This window comes from Nannospalax galili, unplaced genomic scaffold (genome assembly GCF_000622305.1).
Source record: "Nannospalax galili isolate Female #2095 unplaced genomic scaffold, S.galili_v1.0 scaffold137, whole genome shotgun sequence".
Taxonomy (NCBI): domain Eukaryota; kingdom Metazoa; phylum Chordata; class Mammalia; order Rodentia; family Spalacidae; genus Nannospalax; species Nannospalax galili.
Window position 1 is genome coordinate 2,060,560 of NW_008340203.1, and position 22,225 is coordinate 2,082,784.

The following is a 22,225-nucleotide window of genomic DNA, read 5'->3' on the forward strand; positions in this document are numbered from 1 at the left end:
TAAAATGTTTTTTTAAAAAAAGAGGCCCAAGAATAATCTAGAGATAATTTCTCAAAAGATTACTTTGGAAGTTGGAGGTATGACAATGATAGATAAAGTGCTTGCCTAGTCCTGTGAAGCAAGTCTCACAAGCAAGTCCTAAGGAGGAGTCAATATTTCACAGTTATAAGAACAGAGAGATTGCTCTAAACAGAAACATCAGTATCTAAGTCTGTATTCCACTGTAGCCCTAGGCCCAGCCTTATCTAAACACAAAGGAGATTAAAGGTTAAAATTACATAATTACCTGGGGGTAGTGAGATACAAATATTTCATTTCCTTGTCCCCAGTGCACTAACCACAAGCTTCCCAGTGCTTGTTTCTATATGAGATTGAATTCTAGAAGAAGAAAAAAAGTATGCCAACTAAAACATTTTAAGGAGGAAGGCTGAAGTTCTGTGGTACAGCACTTGCCTAGCATGAGGAAGGCCTTAGGTTTAAGCCTTAGCACAATAAAAAAGAAAAAGTTTCATGAAGAAAAACTTTAAATATATCCAAAACAGTACTGTGCTATGGAGGAGGTCGGTGGTATAGCACTCACCATGGATGTTCTGTCTCTAGCACAAAAGAAAAAAAAGTGTATGCATGTGGGTGTACAGCCAAAACACACTAAGAACTCTTAAAGGCTCAGCAATAAGGAAATGCACAATTCAATATTCAACTGGGTAAAAGTTCAGCCTAGTGGAGCAAGCATGTAATCTTAGCTATTCGGGAGACAGGCAGGCAGTTCCCAAGGCCAAGGCCTGCCTGGGCTACAGAGCAACTTTAAGGCTAGCCTGGTCAATTAGATGAGACCCTGGTGTGGTGGCATACACCATAACTTCCAGCACTACAGCAGAAGTGCTAGGACGATAAAAATCAAGGTCATCCTCAGTCACATGATGAGGCCAGCATGGGACACATGCACAAACCTAACCCCAGAAAGATTAAGGCATATTTAGATAGAAGATGAGCTATCTCAATTACTGAAGCTTTTCTATGAAGTCTTATCAAAATGAATAGTCTGCAGTGCTGCAGGCCTTTAATCCCAGCACCTGGGAAATAGAGGCAGGCAGTGCTACAGGGAGACCCTGTCTCTAATAATAACAATAATAATAATAATAATGTACTGGGAACATAAGTGAGAACTGGTTTCATCCATTAGCTCCACACAGAAGGTTTAAAAAAATGTGAAAGTAAGGCCAGCCAGCAATATGGCTCAGTAGGTAAAGATGCTGCTGCCAAGCCCAAAGACCTGAGTTTGAGCCCTGGTACCTACACGATAGAAGGTAAGAACCTACTCCAGCAAGTTTTCTGGCCTCCACATACTATGTAAATATAACTTTTAAAAAGTGATTTTTAGGGCTGGAGAGATGGCTCAGCAGTTAAAAGCACTGACTGCTCTTACAGAGGACCTGGGTTTGATTCCCAACACCCACATGGCAGCTAAAAACGGTTCTGTAACTCCAGTTCCAGGGGGCCCTCCACCCTCTTCTGACCTCCAACGGCACTGCACGCCATGGGTGCACTTACGCTCATGCAGGCAATACACTCATACACATAAAATAAAAATAACTTTTTTTAAAAAAGTGATATTTAAAGAATGAAGGAAAGAAACACCATTCCGGTTTCTGATGGAGGTAGCTGTGAATAAAATCCTAAAAATCACACCCACATAGAATGTAGCCTGAAGCAAAAATTCACCTAAGATCTTAGTCAGAAAAAACCCTAGAGTAGCTAAGATAACATAGCCACCCTTCCAGCAAGGGTCATTCCCATTTTACAGATAAGAAGGAAAAGGTTAAGGGACTACAAGGAGATAAGGTCTCTGACAAGTAAATTTCTCTTTGAACTTGTTACACAATCACACACAAAAAAGTCTTCCTTATTATGTAGCAGGCAGAAAAGGAAAGTTAAGTTTTTTCATGTTGAATTTAAGTCAACATTTCTTATAAAATTTAAAAGCAGCCAGGGCACAGTGGCACATGCCTTTAGTCCTAGTGCTCAGAAGGCAGAGGCAGGTAGATCTTTGTGAGACTAAGGCCAGCCTGGTCTATAAGGTGAGTTCCAGGACAGCTGGGGCTACAGGGAGACCCTGTCTCAAAAAGACCAAAAAAAGGGGCTGGAGAGATGGTGCAGCAGTTAAGAGCTGACTGCTCTTGCAGAGGACCTGGGTTCAATTCCCAGCACCCACATAGAGGCTATGAACCATCCTTAATTCCAGTTCCAGGGGAATCTGACACCCTCTTCTGACCTCCGCAGCATTGCACAACATTGGTGCACTCACATACATGCAGGCAATACACTCATACATATAAAATTAAAAAAATAAATGAAATATTTTTAAAAGACCAAAAAAAAAAAAAGGAAAGAAAAGAAATCTCCAAAACATTTTATCTCCAAAACAATAATAATTTCTAAACCTCGTGGACATGAATGACTTCACTAATCTGAAGACTTTATGGCTCTTATAAAACAGTGTTTTTCAAACTAATGACCAATCTAATGACCAATCTTCACTAGAATACCAGGCATGCCTGTTAAAATGACCCTAGATCAACTTAATCAGAGCCATAGAACCTCTCCTCTCTTAAATATCCTAGGAATTCTTACACTAAAACTTTTAGACTAACAGCTCTCAAAAAAAGCATTGTTCGCAGGACTCATTTATGACCTCAAATTTGAGTACCCCAACAAAGTTTTATTTAAGAGGTCATATTTATTAAACATATCCAATAATTTGACATGGTAGCACACTGTTATCATCCAATACTCAGGAGACTAAGGCAGGAGGATTGTCACAAGTTTGAAGTCAGTCTAATCAATGTAGTGAGTTCAAGGGTTAGGGTTAGGGTTAGGGTTAGAGATTATTGAGACCTTGACTCAATATACCTATTAGATATTATCCACTGATAGAAATTATATGTATTAGCTAGGCATGATGGCACACATCTGTAATCCCAGCACGCAGAAAGCTCATTAAGTTCAAGACCAGTCTGGGTTACAGAGGGAGGCACTGTCTCAAACAAAATAAAACAAAATTCACTTTAAAAGTGGACCTAGTACACGCTAACATAAATAACAACAACATCTTATAAAATATAGCTGTATTTCCCAAAAAAAGTAGTAGAAAAAAGTGGCACTGTTGAAAGTTTCAGAAATCTAGGTCTGGCAAGATGGTTCAGCAGATAAAGGTGCTTGCTGTACAAGCCTGGCAACCCAAGTTCAAGCCCCAGAACCCATGTAAAGTGGAAGGAGAGAACCAACTACACATAAGTTGCTCTCTGACCTCTGCACACATGCCTATCTATACATGCACATCATGTTCAAAATAAGATAATTTTTTTCAATTTTTTTCTTTTTTTGTCTTTTTGAGCCCTAGCTGGCCTGGAACTCACTATGTAGACCAGGCTGGCCTCAAACTCACAAAGATCTGCCCACCTCTGCCTCCTAAGTGCTAGGATTAAAGATGTACGCCACCATGCCCAGCTTTTATTATTTTTATTTTGTGTGTATGGGTGCATTGCCTGCGTGTATGTAAATGCATCCACATCCTGTGATGTCCACAGAGGTCAGAAGAGGCATCAGATTCCCTTGGAACTGGAGTTACGGAAGGTTGTTAACTGCCAATGTGGGTGCTGGGAATTGAACCCAGGTCCTCTGCAAGAACAGCAAGTGTCTTAACCACTAAGCCATCTCTCCAGCCCCAGTAAACAATTTTTTAAAGAGAAAATTTGGACCATTTAATTTATGGTTCAATAGAAAACTGTTAAACTGAGATGGCAGTTCACGTATGTCATCCCAGCATTACAGAGGTAGAGGCAGAAGAATCAGGAGTTCCAAGTCAGCCTTGACTATACAGCAGGCTTAAAGCCAGCCTAAGGGGCCTGAGACCCTGGGAAGGGATAGAAAAATGGAGGAAGACTTCTGGAGTCTTCTGTTTGCATTGAGTCTGTTACATTATGTTGTTTTAGTTGAAGCACTTGAGTGAAATTTGGCTTCACACAGATATAGCAGGTAAAAATGAGAATAATCTTTATAGACTTTAAGATAATTTTGGAAATTCTTCTTTAATACGACTCCAAAAGTTGACAGCTGATAGTTCTTTAAAGGCTGGGTATAGCTGGAATTTGAGATCATTCTTAATTATGTTAAGATCCACTCTATCCAGCACTTGGGAGGCAGAGGCAGGTGGATCTCTCTGAGTCCAAACCCAGCTTGGTCTACATAGTGAGTTCCAGGACAGCTGGGGCTACAGGGAGATCCTGTCTCAAAAAAACAAAATAAATTAAAAAAATACAAAAATCTCCTAAAAACACAACTTTTTCCTGGATACAGCTAGCTTGAGGTCACAAGTCAATCGACAAGTGCTTTTCCTTGTCAAAAGAAAACAACCATTTTTAAGTATGCAAAAGTATCTCCCATTTCATAAGAGAATACCAAAGGATACATCCTCAGTGTTCAAGAGTTTTGGGGGATGGCTCAGCAGATAAAAGTGATGGCCCAGCAGGTTTAGGTTGATTGCCATATAAGCTGGCAACCTGAGTTCCATTTGTGGAACCCACATAAAGTGGAAGTAGAGAACTGACTTCACAAAGTTGTCCCCGACCCTCCACACATGGGTTGTGACACGTACACACACAATAATTTTTTTTCTTTTTGAGACAGGGTCTCCCTGTAGCCCCAACTGGCCTGGAACTAGGTAGACCAGGCTGGCCTTGAACTCACAAAAATCCACCTGCCTCTGCCTCCCAAGTATTGGGATTAAAGGCGTGCGCCATCATGTCCAGCTTATCATGGATTCTTATTAAGTGATACCAGTATGTTTTTCTAAGCTAACTATAATGTAAAAGCCAATAAGGCTTTTTAAAAATATATATATTATAAAAGTAGTTTTGTTGGGAGGTTTTTACTGTTATTAATATTGTGTCTGTTTTGAAACAGGGTCACACTCTGTAGCCCAAGCTGGCCTGAAACTCACTATGTAGCTAGCCCAGGATGGCCTGGAACTTGAAGTGATCCTCCTGTCTTGGCTTTCTGAGTACTAGGATTACAGGATTGAGCCACCACACCTGGATTCTGGTTTGGGTTTTTTAATGCTGGGAATGGAACCTAGGGCCTTACACAGCTCAGTATGCATATACCAAGCTACACCCCACCCTCTATGGAATACTTCTAATCCAGAGCCTCTCAGACATTTCTGGAGAAACAGCAATCTTTTCTTTTTCTTTAAAGATTTAGTTTTATGTGTTAGTGCCTGCATGTATGTACATGATATGCAACACATGAATGCCTAGTGCCCACAGAGTCTAGAAGAGGGTGCCACATGCCCTGGAACTGGAGTTACAGGTGGTTGGGAACTGCCTGACCTCCCTTACTGTGGACATTCTGAACCACAGGTTGAGAAAGGCACCATGATAGCTCTCTGACCCCCAAAATCTTCAATACAGTCATGGGATTTGAAAGCTTGCCCTGGGCAGAGTACTCCCCACTTACAGTGTCCTACAGAACTTGCCCCAATTTCATGTGGAATTAGGAATAAGTATCAATGTAACCTCAATACTTAGGAAGCTGAAGCCGGAATGAAAGCCTGCCTCAAACCAAACCAAACCAAAACCAAAACAACAAAATATATGTGCTGCAGAATATTTCAGTTATACCACCTGCCCCTATGCATAAAGAATTACCTTTTCATTTTGATTAGGGTTTCAAGAAATTTGATTTCCTAAAACATACTGATAAAAAAGTCAGTCTGAGATTAAATATTTATTGTGCCTAAACCACAAGGAGGAAAAAATTTTCAAAGGCTATTTTAATGATAACTCACTTTGGTTTACAGGAAAGGTAATTACACAGCTAGCATTTGGTTTTTGAGGTTTTTAGGATGGGGGGGGCACAAAGTGTAATGCATTTAGATTCTGCCAGAAAAACAGCTTGCTGAAAGCAAAACAAAATTAGCATTAGACAAGATGTGGAAAACTGTGCATTTTAGGAAGCTTTCGCCAAAGCAGGTGCTCAAGTTCAGCCTTAAATGCTCAGTTGCTCCTGACAAGAACACCGCAAAGTAATCAAATCAGTCAACCCGGCAGGAAAGCTGGTGGCTGACAAATGGGCCAGGGTTTCCCTGCATCAGGCCCACCTTCACTAAGCCAGATCTGTTTTCAGAAATGGTTTCTACAAAAACTACCCAAACATCCCCCTAATAACGCTTCCTCCTCAACAAGGAAGCCATTATCTACCAATTTTACTTTCTCTTTCAAGCTCTGCTGGCTTCCCCCTGCCCCAGGATGGCCAAGGAATGGAAGGATTAATTAAACAGTTGGAGGGAAATGAATTTGTTTTACAAGGAAGCCCAAGTTGTTCTTATCTGTTTTTGAATAACTGGTTGGCTTCCAAAATTAAGTTACTAGAACAGGAAAATAAAGCTTTACACTTGCAGTGAACTCACATACATGAGCATCTGCACATCCAGACATACCCCCATACCTACTCACTCAAGCATCAGATGTGAGGGGACATATATCAGTTGCATGGGACACAGCAAACCAATTTCCAGCTTCATAAAGAGCATCCAGGCCACCTGGATGCCTCCCCTCCCTCAAATTAAACACTGTGCCAATTGGGCAAGGTGGCACGTGTCTATAATCCCAGCTACTCAGGAGGTTGAGGCAGAACCCCGAGACCCTAGCTCAATATAGATATAGAGAGACAGAAATATGTACAGATATATATATTTTTAAAGTGGACTCATTTTCCTCACCTAACTAAAAATAAGGTTCCAGGGGCTGGAGAGATGGCTCAGAGGTTAAGAGCACTGATTGCTCTTGCAGAGGACCTGGGTTCTATCCCCAGCACCCAAATGGCAGCTATGAACCGTCCTTAACTCCAGTTCCAGGGGAACCCGAAGCCCTCTTCTGACCTCCACAGCATTGCACGACACAGGTGCACTCACATACACGCAGGCCATACACTAATACACTAAAAATAATAAATAAAATATTTTTAAAAAATAAGGTTCCTCCTATTAGCTTCTTAAAGGAAAACAACTCTAATCACTCCTCTACGCTTCAACTTTCAACAGTATCTGTATTACTTGAGTTTGTTTGTACAGTATTGGAGATTAAACCACAGCCTTGTGCTGAACCACTGAGCTATATTCCTGACCCTTTTTACAAAAATGAGACAAAGACAAAAATCTAAGTTTCAGGCTGATCTCAAACTGTCTTCCCACCTCAGCCTCCAGAGCAGCTGAGGTTATAGGTGTACCACCACACAGATATACTTTCTTTTTTAATACTTTTTACTAATTGTTTTTTTTTGGGGGGGGGGTGCCACACATATGGAGGTTGGAGGACAATTTGCAGGAGTCAGTTCTCTCCTTCCAGACTTGGCAACAAGCCTTTACTCGTTGACTCCATCTTCCTGCCCACCCTCTCCAATTTTTATTTATTTATTTATTTATTTTTAAGATAGTGTCTATGCAGCCAGGGTGGCCTCAAACTCGCTATGTAGTCAAGAATGATCTTAAACTTTTGATCTTCCTGCCTCCACCACCCAAATGCTGGGATTTACCAGTGTATGCAACCATACCGGATTTATGCAAGACCAAACCCATGGCTTCACACATTCTAGATAAGCAGTATAACAACTGAACTACATTCCCAGTCTGTACCTATACTTTTTTATAGATGAAAAATACCAAGGGACTATTACTGAATGATAGTCAACTGTTAATATGTTGAGTATTAGTTAAATAAATGGCTTGTAATAACAGATCTTGGAAGATGCAAAGAGGCTTACCATAAAGACATTTGTATAAACAGGAATTTACAGTGTGCTATGTCTATTATCCTTTACATGAAAGCCTACATCTCCTCTACCACGGTGTAAATCCCCAGTCCCTATTCATTTAGTTTTTCCCAGTAGGTCAGAATCTCCCAATTACTCTTTCTTTCCTTTGGGTCATTAATGGCACTATGAATCATAACTTGCCCAACTTTGTAGCTAGAGAAGAATTTCAGTTTTTAATAATAGTAATTAATAGTATTCAAATGGTAGCAATGTGCCAGGCAGTGCAAAAAGAGTAGTTTTTGGTTTAACCATCTTGCTTAGTCTTCACAAGTACTGTGTAAGAGGACCTAGTAGGCAAATTGTGGATAAGAATATTGAAACCCAGAGAAGTTAAAGCAACCAGTCCAAAGTCTAAGAGGTGGTAGATCTGAAATTGAAGCCCAGAGTCTGGTCTCGCAACACTTCTTTAGTCCTATTGCAATCCCACACCACAAAACCTTCAAACACATTACCAAAGTGCTTTGACAATGCAAACACAGTTACCCTGAGAGCTCAAAATATAAGTTTCTTGACTGATGCAATTAAAAAGTCAAAGGTCACATAATGTTCTGTGGTTTGTAAAATCATTCACTATCATAAATGGGACTAACAGGAACGAAAGCCAGAGGGTTTCAACATCATTTTCTTCTGGGGGTAGACTTGCCTACTTTGTTTTGTTAAGCTGCTGAGAGAATTCTCAATGAATAGATTGAAGATCAATTGGTAAATTTTTAAAAATGTCTGGAGAAATACACACTGAACTATTAACAGGAAAACAAGTTTAATTTTCTTATAACATACTACTTTATGAAAAGGATACAACTTATTTGAATGACATTTCAACTGAATTATGAACAAAAGGGATAAGCAAAGTGGCTCTGTGGCCTCCCTCCCTCTCAGTTTAGTTCTCCTAAATTAAGAACTTCTACTTATAGCTCCTGAACACATTATGCTGTTTTAAGCACCGCACTCTTGAATACAACTGTTTACTACTCTGTAGAATTCCTACTCATCCCAGAGATGCTCAGGCGTCCCTGTAATAAACCCTTCCATAGCCTCTCATCCCTGAAGAGAATGAATCTCCTTTCTTGAACCTTTAATAAGAACTTAGGCACACAGAGCTCTTACTATGGGCCAGCATGGTACTAAACATTTCACTTGCATTATCTTAATGAAATTCTGTTTTGTTTCATTTTTGGTTTTTCAGATAAGGTCTCCCTATGTAACCCAAGATGGCCCAGAACTTCAGATGCTTCTGCCTCAGTCTCCCAAGTGCTGGGATTATAGGCATGTGTTACCAGACCTGGTTCTCATCTCTCATCTTCTCATTCTCTCTTTTTTCCTCTCTTTTCCTTCTTTCCTTCCTTTCCTTCCTTCCCTCCCTCCCTCCCTTCCTTCCTTCTTTTAACAGTAAGAAAACTGAGGCTCAGATTCTGACAAGGAAGTAGCACATTCAGAATCTACTCCTAGATCTCTTTGCCTTTGAAGCCTGAATCCTAAGTCCACACAGCAATAACACATGTCGTGGTCCCGACCACATGGTCAGTTCTGTGAAAACAGGGACAATATTTCTGATACTTCATTCTCCTTGGAGCCTGTCCAGATTTTGCTTTTTGTTGTTGTTGCTGTTATTTTTGTTTTGATTATTAAGAGACAGGGTACTCTATGTAGCCCTGGCTGGCCTAGACCTTGCTATGTAGAGCAGGCTGGTCTCAAACTTGCAACAATCCTTCTGTCTCTATGGGAATGTTTTTCTTTTCTTTCTTTTTTTATATTTTACTTATTATTTTTATTTTGGTGTACGGATGTATGAGGCAGGGTTTTGCTATATATCCTTGAACTTGCTATATAGAACAGACTGACCTTCAACTGGTGGTAATCCTGCCTCAGTCTCCTAAGTACTTGGATTACATACAGGTATGTACTACCACACCCTCACGGCAGTCTCACAGGGGTAGTATTAACAACCCTTGGGTTACTAACCATCTTAGCCCTAGGGCTAATATACGAGTGGTTTAACAAGGGCTTAGAATGAACAGAATAACATTGGTAATTAGTTTAACTAAAACAAATGATTTAGACTCATTAAATCATGGGTATCAACCATGAGTACCAAATAACCCCTGTATTTTTTAATCTACTCCTTACATTTACCCTATCATTACTCAGAGCCCTAATATTCCGATCCCACCTAATATCAACACTACTATGCTTAGAAGGAATAATCTTATCTTTATTTATTATAACTTCCCTAATCACACTAAACACTCACTCAATATTATCCTTTATTATCCCAATCATTATTCTAGTGTTTGCAGCCTGCGAAGCCGCTGTAGGTCTAGCACTACTAGTAATAGTATCTAATACATACGGCACAGACTATGTACAAAACCTTAACCTCCTACAATGCTAAAAATTATCGTACCATCTATTATACTCCTACCACTAACCTGATTCACAAACAACAAAATAGTATGAACAAACACCACATGTTATAGCCTAATAATTAGCCTCATCTCACTATCCCTACTACACCAAGACTCCACAAATAGCTGTAATTTCTCTACAACATTCATCTCAGACTCACTATCCACACCATTACTAATCCTAACAATATGACTTCTACCATTAACACTACTAGCCAGTCAAAACCACCTATCCAAAGAACAAGATAACTATAAAAAAATATATATCAGCCTCCTAGTACTTCTCCAAATATTCCTTATCATAACCTTTACCGCAACAGAACTAATACTATTTTATATCCTATTCGAAGCAACCCTAATCCCCACACTAATTATTATTACACGTTGAGGTAACCAAACAGAACGTCTAAACGCCGGATTATATTTCCTATTCTACACTCTAATTGGATCAATCCCTCTACTAATCTCCCTAATCAACTTTAACAACACCTTCAGAACCTTAAACCTAGTAATACTATCCTTAGAACAACCCACACTAAATCAATCATGGTCCAATCACATTCTATGGTTGGCCTTCATACTAGCCTTCCTGGTAAGCTAGTCTGCCTAGCTTTCTTGGTTTTTGCTTTTGAAAGTGTCTTATTCTTAGCCCAGGCAGGCCTGGAGCTCACTATGTAGCCTAGGGTGGCTTCAAATGCTCAGCAATTTTCTTCCCACAGTGCTTAGCAGAGTGCTAAAATTACAAGCATGAGCCCCATGTCCAGCTTCTGCCTAGATTTTATCATCTATGTTTGCTGACCTGGATGGTTATAATAATCCTAACATGAAAAAGGGAACTTGGGGCTGGAGAGATGGCTCAGCAGTTAAGAGCACTGACTGCTCTTGCAGAGGACCTGGGTTCAATTCCCAGCACCCACATGGCAGCTACGAAAAGAAAAAGGGGCACTCAACACATAAGAAAGTCATTCTTCCAGACACTACTTCTTTTAAATTATTGCCAACAATGAACTGGCAAATACTAATTGGTCATCCTGACTATAGTGTCCCACGGTAAGCCAAGGCTCCTAGCAACAGCACAACATTCATTCTTTTCACCACCAGAGACAGCACAGCAATGTCATTCTACTGTACCTCACAGAGGCTGCTCCGAACACCAGTGTTCAAGATTTAGGGTTGTCCCTCAAGCACTCTTTAGATGACTTTTAAAGACCCCAAATTTGTCTACAGCCATACCACCCTGAATGCACCCAATCTCATCTGATCTCGGAAGGCTAAGCAGGGTTGGGTCTGGTTACCACTTGGATAGGAGACTGCCTGTGAATACCAGGTGCTGTAGGCTTATTCTATTTTAAAAAGTTTGAAGCCAGGCATGGTGGCCCACACCTTTAACCCCAGCACTTGGGAGGCAGAGGCAGGTGGATCTCTGTGAGTTCCAGGCCAGCCTGGTCTACATAGCAAGTTCCAGGCCAGCTGGGGCTACAGGGAGACCCTGTCTCAAAAAGACCAAAAAAAAAAAAAAAAAGGTTGACTATAATTTTAAAATATGAATGGTATAAAACATGAGTGGTGGGACTGGGGGTGTGGTTCCGTGGTAGAGCACTTTGCTTAGCACACATGAAGCCCTAGGTTTCATCCCAGCAGAAAGGGAAAGGAACAGAAGGAGGGGGAAGGGAATGGGGTGAAAGAAGTAAAGGGAGGAAGGAGGGAGGGAGAGAGGGAGGGAAGACACAGGTGTAATGCCTCACTCTCTCTTTAGGGACATCAACCTGTTCCATTAGATGACGGTTAAATCATTTATCAAGCTCCCCCAATAGACTGCAAATTCTACAAACAAGACACATCTTACTTTCCATAACAACTTTCACAGCTATTTATTGAATTGTATACTACCTCTCAGAAAACATCAGCCAAAAGGCTGCTGGGCTTAGGCTTCTGGAACAGGGCTCACTACCTCTGCCCTTCTCACACCTGAATGTCAAGGCCTATAGAGGGAGAAAGGAAAAAGCAGCTTTCTGCAGACAGAAATGACCACTGAACAAGCCACAAGGCTGTCTGGTTTAAATGACATTTAGGTCACAGGTACCCTTTCCCTAAAACTTACCTAAACATCTCCATTAGCTAACAGCTAAATTCTGATCATAAATTATGCTGACAAGGGGAAAAAAAAAACCCAACAGTTAATCACTTCCCAAGTAAGACACAGAAGAGTGGATAATCATTGAGTATTTCTCTCCCTGAGTATTCTAGCTTGCTGGTAGTGTTTAAATATCCAGAATTTCGCTGGCCCTTCCCACCAGGGACTAAGCTCCAAACTAAATATTTAAGCATTAACACTCAAAAGAACAAGAAATATACAAAGGTACAATTCACCATTATGACGCACTGCTGCCTTGGGTGAGTATCTTGTCCTTTTGGCCTCAATTTCCTTATCTACAAAATGAGGTTAATGTTCTGTGAACTACCTACCACACAAGCCCTCAGTGGATCCTGGTAATTGTAGATTATTTCTTCTAAGTGGTTATTCTTCCCCAATGAACTACATATGAAAATAAAAGATTCATGAATCTGCTAATGGTTCTTTGTGGTAAGCGTGCTAACAGACTAAGAACAAACACAACTTTTAAAAAATTATTATCTAAGCCGGGCGTGGTGGTGCATGCCTGTAGTTGGTCCCAGCACTCCGGAGGCAGAGGCAGCTGGATTTCTGTGTGTTCAAGGCCAGCCTGGTCTACATAGTGAGTTCCAGGTCAGCTGGGGCTACAGGAAGACCCTGTCTCAAAAAAAGACCAAAAAAAAACCAAAAAACAACAACAAAAAAACATTATTCCAGATTTTCTTCTCCAGGTCTGGCACATGCAATAATTAAACATGTTAACTTAGGGAACACAGGCATCATTTAAAATAAAAGACACCAGATCGGGACATAACATTTATTGTTTTGATTTATTCAAAGCAATGCATTATCAGCACGGTCAGCCCAAAATCTACAAAGCACACACAGAAGAAAAAAACTTTTTGGATATAAAAACTTGCAGGTATAAACTATATGTATTTCAAATTTTAGATGAATGACTAAGCACTGACTGCGATAACACACACACCACTTGACATAACAGAGTGACATGGAGTAAATACAGAAGAGCAATTTGAGTGACAGTTTGAATTTTGCTAACTTACAGCCACACCCCCCAACAGGTAAAGTTTGCTCACAGAGCTCAGCCAAGGCCAGCCAGTCTTTGTTTCCCTATTTTCTGCATTTACTCAAGATCTTGGCTCTGAGACAGAAAACTCCCACTCTTGATTGGCTCAATCCGACCTATGCAATTAAGCAACACCACAATCCAGTAAACGCAATGGCTCAATTATTTATCGTCTGGTCTAGTTTACCAGGTGTTTATATGAGAACAATGTCAAAAAGAAAAGAGGTTTGTTGCTCTTTAGAGCTGGTTTGACTAGGGATTTGTTTTGCCTTTTTTAAAAAGACTGTTTTTAACACAGTGAGAGGACGAACGGCTTAACCTAGAGAAGGTGGGAGAGAATATAGAAAGAGCACAGGTCTGCCCATTTCCCTACAGGAAATGTGATTCTTATGCAATAATAGTGCCCACAACCATCCAGTCCACGAGGTTGGGGCGGAGGGGGACAACGACACCCATTCCCACCTCCACAGGGGCACTCCTGGCTCCAGAAGGAGCAGGGGCTGGGCATGGCAGAGGAAGTGGCTCAGCCCCGCCATGCGCCGGGGTGGGAACCAAGCACTTTCCAAACCCCCACCCCTGTGATCTCCGTCGGCGTGACAGTGGCTCCCGTGTCCGGAATGTCCCCAGTCTCAGGAGCAGGGCTGGAGGGCGGTCGCCCACTTCCGCCACCCTCAGCCTAGAATGCCCTCGGCCCGAGGTCCTACCCCTGGAATTACCATGATCCCCCTGCCTCCGCATCTCCCCTTCTCCAAGACCGACTTCCAGAGTCCGGTTCCCTTCCCAGGCCGGCTCCTGTCATCCGGGCACTTGTCCCTCCAGGACGACCCTCTGTGTGTCCTCACGTACCCCTGCCCCACTCGAATGTCCATTCCCAACTCCGCCGAGCACCCCGGGGTTCCCGGGCCGGCGCGTCGTCGGGGAGGCGACCCCACCCTGTGCCCCTCACCTGTCTCCCGGGCTCAGGCCCGACAGGCGCTGCGCTGGCGCCGGGTGCGAGCGACGGGGCTCCCGAGGGCCTTTACGAGCCGACGCGGACAGGCGGCACCGAGCGGGGGTGCGCTTCAGGGATCCGGTGAGGGCTCGTTCCCTCCGCCGCGACGTCGGAACCCCGGGCTCCCCCTCCCGGTCTACACTGCAGCTCCGGAAACCGCTGAATTACAGCCCCTTCAGCCAATCCCCACGCAGTCCCAGCTGGCCAAGCTACGCCTTCATGCATAATTAATGAACGGCCAACTCGCCGGGCCACCCAGAGGCCGCTATGCGTGCGCTGTGCACACGAAGCCCCGCCCCCTGACCAATGAGAAGAGCCTGTGGAAGAGGGGGGCGGAGTCACACGGAAGCTGGGCACGCCTCCCCGTGCTGGCTGTTCCGAGGGCTTCGTGCTCCGCCCTCCCCGTACGAGCGGAGCGCATAGGCCCAGCGCACTAAGGCGCGGAGGGAGGGAGGGAAGATTACCAGAATGTTCTGCTGAAAACTCAGCTGAGTTCCTGGCAGTGCGTGACGTCAAGACACTTTAAATGCCCAGATACGGCTCCCTCCTGCCCGCTCTCCTTTTTCCCCCCGGCCTTTTGGCACCACGTGGGGGCCGAAATTGAGAGCCTCTTACCACGTGGGAATCAGCCAGTTAGGCGTTCTCCAGGTATCTGGGGCCCAACTCCGGCGTTTGGGTTTCTGGGAGCAACAAAAAGAACATGGGCGACTCCTGGCTGCCTTGAACTTAAGTTTCTGCGTGAGTCGGGACATAAACCCGGAAATATGACGTAGAACTAGAGTAATTACTAGATTGCGTGGGGGAGAATAGTGGATATAACCCAGTGCTCTGTTCCACCGCTTCAAGCATCAAACCCACCTGCGGGCTTATTGGCCACTACACAGAAATTCAGACAGCTAGCACATGATGCTGACACGAAAGTATTTGCCATTTTAAGTGTCTGGGTTGTCCGTGTCCCCCCCCCCCCCCCCCCCGCGCCTCGCCTCATTAAACTTTGTTTTAATGCATCTCAAAATTCTGTGATAGATTTTTGGCCAAATTGTTTCCATTAAAAAGTACAGATTTTTAAAACTAATAAAACTGCCAAACACTGAGACAAAAGGCCCACAAAACATTCTCCTTTTGAAGGTTTTACCATGGTTTATCATTTACCAGTCTTTGACTACTAAATTTAAATGGCCAGCTGAAACACACAGTTCTGAGACAGGGTGTTCTTCAACCACTGATCAAGGCTGGGGTGGCAGGTGTTAGGGATCATATTTATTCTTGTCTGAGTTCTTGAAATCGTCCAACTTCTTGTCTGTGTCGTTGCTTGATGTACAGATTTTACTGTTTGAGGTAAATGTATGCTTTGCTTTATATACTAGAGGATGCACTTTGCATAATGGAGTGACATACCTAAATGTGTAATGATACTATCAGGGTTTTACAAATATATCAATAGTATTTGTATTGCTTGTGTTTAACACAAAGAGGGTTATAAGATAAAATTTAAAAAGGGCCATTATCTCACCACCCAGATAATCCAATGACATTCTTTTCAATGAAGCCAATTCACGTTCAAACTGTTCAAAAAGGCTGAAATTTTGTTTTATTTTTATTATTACTTGGTTTCTTTCAGGGGAAGGATTTGAGTCTCACTATGTAGCAGCTCTGACTGGCCTGGAACTGATGTGTGGACCAGGCTGGTCTTGAACTCGCAGAGATTTGCTTCCCCTGCCTTCAGAGTGCTGGGATCTAAAAGCCTACGCCACCACACCCAGCTATTATTTGGTTTCTTGAGATAGGGTGTGCTGGATCGCTTTAGTGTCAACTTGACACACCTGGGTTGAGGGCGCCTCAATCAGGGAATTGCCTCTATTGGACTGGCCTGTGGCCATGTCTGAAGGGCATCTTCTTGATGAGCGATGTGGGAGGGCCCAGCCCACTGTGGGTGGTGCCACCCCTGGGCAGGTGGGCCTGTGTTGCATAAGAAAGCAGGCTGAGCAGAGGCCAGGAGAGCAAGCCAGTAAGCAGCATTCCTCCATGGCCTGTGCTCCATCTCCTGCTTCCAGGTTCCTGCCCTGAGCTCCTACCTTGGGCTCCCTGATGAACTGCGACCTGGGAGTTGTAAGCTGAATAAACCCTTTCCTCCCCAAGTTGGTAGTGGTCAGAGTGTTTCGTCACAGCAATGAAGAACAAACTAAGACATAGGGTCTCAGAGATTTTCCTGTATCTACCTCCAGAGGGCTGAAATTTCATGCATTCCCTACCACACCCTGGCTAGGTTGAAATCTCCCTTTCCTTCCTCCTCCAGGCCTTTCCCCTAAAGATAGCTATTGTTACTAATTTCTGGTGAGAAAATCAATGACTCTTAACCTTTCCTGGGTTAATCCTTCTGCAAGATGGACAGAGACTATGGATTCTATGCTCCAGAACACATACAGACCAAGCTTTTACTCACAGCAACACATGACTCCCCAGATGTCTAAAGACTGTCCAAAGCCTCCAGATCAGGACCTTATGTACCACCTCAGGTCCATCTTTCTTAGTGTGTAATGTTTGGAATAGAACACAGGGCTTTGCACATGCTAAGCACATGTTCTATCACTGAGCTATATCCCAGGTGCCACCTACTTTCCAAGTGAGACATGAGGGCCTCTGGGTAGGTTCACTGATGGTGGACTTAAGTCTCCCATTGCCCAGAAGATCCATCCCAGTGTGGAAACTTTGTGTGTGTGTGTGTACATGCGCTCCTATGTCTATGTTTTCATCTTCACTGCAGAACAGATATCCCCCATGTCACCTAACTCTCTTTGAGCTCTATGATACTCCCATGCAACTGACTCGCTCCCTGGTAACATAGTTCAGTATTTGTTCAATGATATACTGCTGACAAAACACAAATATTGCTTGATCTTCTGTTGTTGCTATTTGTTCTTTGTTTTAATCACCGTCTCTCTGTGTAGCCCAGGTTGATCTCCAACTGCAATCTCGACTCTGCCTCCCAAATGTTGGAATTACAGGCATGTGCCACCATGCCCGTCCCATTGCCTCTTTTCTTTCTTATATCAATCATGTAGCAAATAGAGAGGCCATATTATCTATCCACTGATAGCAAACTAATGTTAAGATCCAAGCATGGTGGCTCATGCATGTAATCCCAGCACTTGCTGGGAGGGGGCTTGCCATGAATTCTATGCAACCCTGGGCTACATAATGAGTTCCAAGCCAGTCGGGGCTACAGTTAAGCCCTATTTAAAAAAAAAAAAAAAAAGCGGGGGGGTGCCAAGGAGATGGCTCAGTTGGTAAAGTGCCTGCATGCAAGAATGAAGACCTGGGTTCAGATTCCTGGCACCCATGTAAAAGAGCCAAGTATGACCCTAGCACTGGTGGGGTAGAGGCAGAGTTCCCAGAGCCTGCTAATCAGTGAGCTCTGGGTTCAGTGGGAAAGCATTTGTCAAAAGGTAAAATAAAGAGCAGTAGTGAAGACACTTGATGTCAATCTCTAGACACACACACCACATATGCATATATACATATACACGCAAAAAAAAGAAAGAAAACTAAGGTCGAGACAAGTGTGGTGTCACTGGCCTCAAATCCTAGCTACTCAGGAGGCTGAGGCAGGAAAATCAAGAGTTTGAGGCCAGCCAGGCTATCTATCTATCGATCGATCGATCGATCTATCTACCGATCTACCGATCTGAGACCTTGTCTTGAAAATACATGCACAGGGGAGCTGGAGAAATGGCTCAGCAGTTAAGAGCACTGACTGCTCTTGCAGAAGATCCGGGTTTGAATCCCAGCACCCACACAGTGGCTAAAAAAACCATCCATAACTCCAGTTCCAGGGGAATTTGACACTCTCTTCTGACCTCCACGGGCATTGCATGACACACATGCACTTATATGCAGACTATACTAACACACATAAAAACTTAAAACATTTTAAGAAAGAAAATGCACACACACACATACACAGATAAAAAAATAAATAAGCTTGGAGTTGGACATGGTGGCTTAAGAGGCTGAGGCCATCCATCCTCAGGCCAGTCAGAGCTCACATAGTGAGATCATAGTGAGATCCCATCTCAAACAAACAAACTAAAAAAAAAAAAAAAAAGGAAAAAAGAAAGAAGGAAAGAAAGAAAAAGAAAGGAGGATGGGGAAGGAGAGGAGTGAGGGTTCAGTCCTGTGGCAGAGCAATTGCCTAGAGAGCCCTGGGTTTGGTCCTCAGCACTGAAAGAGAGAGAAGGAGAGGGAGAGAGGAAGAAAAGGAAGGGGGAGGTGGAGGGAGGAAGAACAAAACTCAGGTCCAAAGAATAAGAAAATCTCAAGATCACAGTTTCTCAGTGATATGCCAGCTGGGTTCACACCCAGAATTTTGGACTCTACAACACAGCTTTGTCCACTACCTGCAACCCTGCCTTCCTCCCTCACAGCTCCATGTGAGCCCATCTGTTCCACCTACAAAATTCTGTTCAAGCCCAGCATGGTGGTTGCTGTATACCTGTAATCCCAGTACTTAAGAGACTCAGGCAGGAGCCAGTCTGGGCTACTTGGCTCTGTTTCATTAAAACCAAAAACAGGTGTTGTCTCTCTGATCCCAGGAGGCAGTCCAGCAGTTTGTCCCCAATAAACTACTGTTCCCCATGGAGTTGTTTCAGTCAGTGATCTTTGCTGCACACTTCCATACATATGGCGCCAAAACCCAGAAGGAATGCCTGGGTCTCCCATGACCCGGTTCTTCCTCTTACCGAATCAAACTGATGATCAGACACTCCTGCCTGTGATACGGACCATCTTGCTGCCGCTGCTGCCTCCCACCATCCACCACCTCTGGATGGAAATTTCTAGTCCATTTTCTAGATTGCTTTCTTCTGTCCTGCTCACCCTCTGATAGAGTCTGGCAGCCAAAAAGGGAGCAGAAGTGGAGCAGAAGAAGAAGTGGACCTTCCGAAAGTTCACCTAGCACAGCGTGGACCTGGACCAGCTGCTGGACTTGTCCTATGAGCAGCTCATGCAGCTATGCAGAGCCCAGCAGCAGTGGTGCCTCAACTGCGGCCTTCGGAGGAAGCAGCACTTGCTGCTCAAACACCTGTGCAAGGCCAAGAAGGAGGCTTTGCCCATGGAGAAGCCTGAGGTGGTGAAGACAAACCTTTGGGACATGATCATCCTGCCAGAGATGGTGGGCAGCAAGGTGAATGTATACAATGGCAAGACCTTCAATCAGGTGGAGCTCAAGCCTGAGATGATCAACCACTAACTAGGCTCTCCATCACCTACAAGCCCAGTCTCAAAAATATCAATAAATAAAAGTACCAGACTGGTGTAACTAACCTTCTTGAGTGTTTAATAACCATACTTTAAGGCTTATAATAATATGGTCAGGGGCTGGAGAGATGGCTCAGTGGTTAAGAGCACTGACCGCTCTTACAGAGGACCTGGGTTCAATTCCCAGCACCCACGTGGCAGCTACCAACTGTCCTTAACTCCAGTTCCAGGGGAATCCGAAGCCCTCTTCTGACCTCTGCAGCATTGCAGGACACGGGTGCACTCACATACATGCAGGCAATACACTCATACACAATAAAAATAATAAAATTTAAAAAATAATCTGATTAGAGGGACTTAAAGGGACAATTTTTTGTTCCTTGTCCCCCAAGGCTGACTAAGTCCCAGAGGACTATGGGGCATCTCTCAGAATGTCCTGTAACTATGAGTCACATGTCCTCCTGTTCAGAGAAGCCATGGAGACCCCACTAGAAGGACTGGAACCAGTGCCCAGTCTACAAAGAGGAGGGTCAACACAGAGGAAAGTTTCCTCCATGCTTCCAAGTGAAGACATGGTCAAGTAGGGCCTTTGACTTCTCCTCACAGAGATGGAACTGGTAAAGGAGCCAGAGGCTCCTCCCAAACCATGTGACCCCTGAGGACCAGATCCTCAGTGGACCTAAGAAATTACAGGGCATGGTGACACACACCCTTAATCCCAGCACTGGGGAGGCAGAGGCAGGAGGAGCTCTGTGAGTTCAAGGCCAGCCTGGTCTACATAGTGAGTTCCAGGACAGCTGGGGCTACAGGGAAACCCTGTCTCCAAAAGACAAAAAAAAAAAAAAGTAAAAAGAAGTTGGCTTATTTCCCCAACTGCATGGTCTTAAACACCCAAGAGGAAAGTATAACCATAAAGTAAAATGATTGGTTTATTTCTTCTTTTTTTTTTTTTTTGGTTTTTTGGAGACAGGGTCTCCCTGTAGCCCCAGATGTCCTAGAATGCACTATGTAGAACAGGCTGTCCTCAAACTCACAAAGATCCGCCTGCCTCTGCCTCCCAAGTGCTGGGATTAAAGGCGTGCACCACCATGCCCGGCTGATTGATTTATTTCTTTTAAGAGTCCAAAGGATTGCACTTCCCAGACATTAGGCTTAAATTTATGTTACTTAGGCTGGGTGTGGTGGTACATACCTTTAGTCCCAGCACTTGGGAGGCAGAGGTAAGCAGATCTCTGTGAGATTGAAGCCAGCCTGGGCTACATAGCTAGTGCCAGGTCAGCTGGGGCTACAAAGAGACCCTGTCTAAAAAAGACCAAAAAATAAAAAATAAATAAGATGTTGTTTAGATAATTTCTCACTAGCCAGGTGTGGCAGTGCATGCCTTTAAACCCAGCACGCAGAGGCAGGCAGATCTCTGTAAGTTCAAGGCCAGCCTGATCTACATAGTGAGTTCCAGGACAGCTGGGGCTACAGGGAGACCCTGTCTCAAAAGACAAAAAAAAAAAAAAATTCTCACTAATGATTTTGTTCTTAATAAGAAAATGCTGCTTAGGTGTAAGACTTCAAATCTGACAGAATCAACTCTGTAGTACCTACCTGCAGCCAAAAGGAAAAAATCCACTTTGTTCTTATCTAAAAATTAAATGATGGCTACATTTCTTCTCTCTCCCTGTCTAGAGGCTATTTTGGCAGGAACTCACAGTGTGATTCTAGCTACTCCAACAACTATCAAAGTGCCTGAAAAGCAAATGCTGAATCCAGTCATAGCAGCTAAAAGAAAAATGAGGAGAAACCCAACAGATGTATACTTTTGAACACCCTCATCAAGAAACTCTGATTTGAACATTTTAAATTACCCTGTTCTGATTTCTCCTGGTTCCCTGCCTAGAATTTGTGCCTAACTACTCTTGCCTTTACCTTTCCTTCTCCTCTTTGGCCCACTGATAGCCATCCTCCTCATAATGATGATTATTCCATGCTTTTTACATTTTTTCAGGACAGAATCAATGAGATGACCCAACTGTCAGTGAACCAGATGCTCTTAACAGATTCCCTCAGGTCTCCTATCACCAACCTGCCTGCCTGACCCTGCACTTCAGACTGATGTTCTAGCCTTTTGAGAGCACCTGTCTTTGCCAACATCCCTGACCAGCAGGAAGTAACTAAAAAAAAGATAACCATCGCCCCTTATCATCAACAAAAGGCTGGAATGTTAGGTTGCCAAAAGACTCCTAAAGTGGTGATGCTGCTTCCAAAACTCTAAAATGGCAGATCCGAGCTTAGCCTTGGAAAGTCCCTCTGCTTATTGGGAGACCAGCCAGCCCCAAACTAAACTGCCCAATCTATGGCATGGAAAGGTACTCAAGCATCTAACTGCCTATAAATGATGTCTGACTTTCCCAGTGACTGATTTCTCTCTGACCCCAGGAGGCAGTCCAGGAGTTTGTCCCCCATGGGAAAAAAAAATGGGCTGGAGAGATGGCTCAGTGGTTTAGAGCACTGAC

At 43.5% G+C, this 22,225-nt stretch overlaps 1 protein-coding gene and 2 pseudogenes across 4 annotated transcripts in view; 2 read left to right on the top strand and 1 right to left on the bottom strand.

The window, feature by feature from the left end:
• Positions 1-14,694, bottom strand: part of Stat3 (signal transducer and activator of transcription 3) — a 59,623-nt gene extending 44,929 nt beyond the window's left edge. For 3 of the 4 annotated variants that reach the window (XM_008835293.3, XM_008835295.2, XM_008835294.3), the window contains exon 1: positions 14,421-14,694. The gene's annotated coding sequence lies outside the window, so the exon portion shown is untranslated. The remainder of the gene's footprint in view (positions 1-14,420) is intronic. The other variant, XM_029564579.1, reaches the window with a different exon arrangement.
• On the top strand, positions 11,494-11,613 carry LOC115070708 (annotated as a pseudogene).
• Positions 14,695-17,202: 2,508 nt separating the features above from the next.
• Positions 17,203-21,807, top strand: LOC103735952 (annotated as a pseudogene).
• The last annotated feature ends 418 nt before the right edge of the window (positions 21,808-22,225 follow it).